The 1,938-nt window shown below is 58.8% G+C and overlaps 1 protein-coding gene across 1 annotated transcript in view; it reads left to right on the top strand.

Annotated features, from left to right (window-relative positions):
* Positions 1–1,938, top strand: part of DLGAP2 (discs, large (Drosophila) homolog-associated protein 2) — a 73,074-nt gene that overhangs the window by 56,558 nt on the left and 14,578 nt on the right. The window lies entirely within an intron of this gene.

A 1,938-nucleotide genomic window follows, 5' to 3' on the forward strand; every position in this document is an offset into this window, starting at 1 on the left:
CAGGGGCCTGGTGGCCGGCTTCTCGGTCAGGCCGACCACCGGTCATTCGTGCCGTTGGTGGCAACAGGACCATCCATCCGTCCTGTCATCCCGCCATCCGAGCGTGAGCTAGCGTCCGCGGGGGCTTGCTTCTGCAGGAGGCAGGAACGGCTCTCCGGAGCTGTCTGGCATCGGCGCGAGCAGACAGGCCGACTCGCGGGGACACGTCCTCTGTCCAAGGAGCTGCCTCCAGCAGCAGCGGACAGAGCGTCCCTCACACGCCTGTTACTATTTTTTAATTCAGTTTTTTAAAGTCTGTTTTTATTGATTTCAGAGAGAGAGGAAGGGAGGAAGGGAGACAGAGAGAGAGAGAGAGAGAGAGAGAGAAACATCAATGATGAGAGAGAATCATTGATCAGCTGCCTCCTGCACGCCCCCCACTGGGGATTGAGCCCACAACCCGGGCATGTGATGTGCCCTGATTGGGAATCTAACCTGACCTCCTGGTTCATAGGTCGATGCTCAACCACTGAGCCACACTGGCCAGGCACTCTGGTGTTATTTTTTGTTATTTTGTTGTTGTTGTTAATCCTCACCTGAGGATATTTTTCCATTGATTTTAGGGAGAGTGGGAGAGAGAAGGAAAGGCAGAGAGAAACATCGATGTGAGAGAAACACATTGATTGGTTGCCTCCCACATGAGCCCCAACCAGGGTCCCGGCTGGGGAGGAGCGTACAACCAAGGTACATGCCCTTGACAGGAATTGAACCCGGGACCCTTTGGTCCGCAGGCTGATGCTCTATCCAGTGAGCCACACTGGCTGGGCTCTGGTGTTATTTTGAAACAAGACCAGGGTCGTCATTTTGTTTTATATTTAGAATAGTATATCTTGTAAATCTTATAAAACCATTTTAATCATCATTGCACCTTGAGCTTCAGTCTGCATCTCATTGGTAAACTGCGTGCCTGTTGCGAATAGTAGGGTGTTTTAGAACCCAACCTATAGAGGTTTCTTTGACGGAAAAGACATTCAGGCCACAAAGTAATGGCCTCCCAGGCTCCCAGGAGGCCTCTGGTACCTGGGCGTCGTCTGCCCCAGGGGACCCGCCGCTGCCTCCGTCCCCACCAGCAGCTGCGGGTCCTCACGTCTTTGCCTCAAGCTCAGCAAGTGGCACAGTCACTCCCAGCTGCGGTCCCAGCTGTGCCGTCCGCGGTCCCGGGGGTGGGGAGCCAGATGTGTAGCTGGGGTGCAGTGTGCAGGAGACACAACATCTGGGCTCCGGTTCGGAGCCTGGTCCTGCCGTCAACCCCCACGGGCTGTGGAGCTGGTGACGCCCCAGCTGCGGTCAGACCCGCCTGCGTGACTGTGTGTGAGGGACTCAGAGGGCAGGAGGCTTGGCGCCCGGCGGGAGAGGACGCCTGTGCCCTGACGCGTGACGGGGCGAGACCGGGCGTGGCCACAGCTCAGCAGGCCACAGGCGTCCCCACACGAGATAAGCAGCTGGGGGCTGTGTGGGCTTGTGCATACCGGGCCCAGAGGGCGGCTCCCCAGTGCAGGGCCCTCCTGGTGCTGGAAGAGACACATCCCTGGGCATTGTCTAGTCCGGGGGCGGGGAACCTTTGTCCTGCGAGGGCCACACAAAATTATCCACTTAAAGACGAGCCTGCTCTGTCCGGTCGAACATTTAACCAGCTCACCGCTGAGGCCTCGGCAGGGCCAGACCAAAGGATCTGTGGGCCTTACACGGCCCGCAGGCCGGGCGTTCCCCACCCTGCAGTGTAGACACTGAGACGCAAGGAGGTGTCAGAGGTCCCTGTCAGCGAAGCCGGATGGTCTTGGATGGAGGAGCACCCACCAGGGAGCACAGGCGTGGGCCAGGGTGTGCGCTCGGCCTGCCTCAGAGGCCTCCCATCTCTCCCCTCCCTCCCTCCCTCCCTCCCGCCCGCGCAGGCACGGG

Source organism: Myotis brandtii, unplaced genomic scaffold (assembly GCF_000412655.1).
Source record: "Myotis brandtii unplaced genomic scaffold, ASM41265v1 scaffold646, whole genome shotgun sequence".
In the NCBI taxonomy this organism is placed as follows: Eukaryota; Metazoa; Chordata; class Mammalia; order Chiroptera; family Vespertilionidae; genus Myotis; species Myotis brandtii.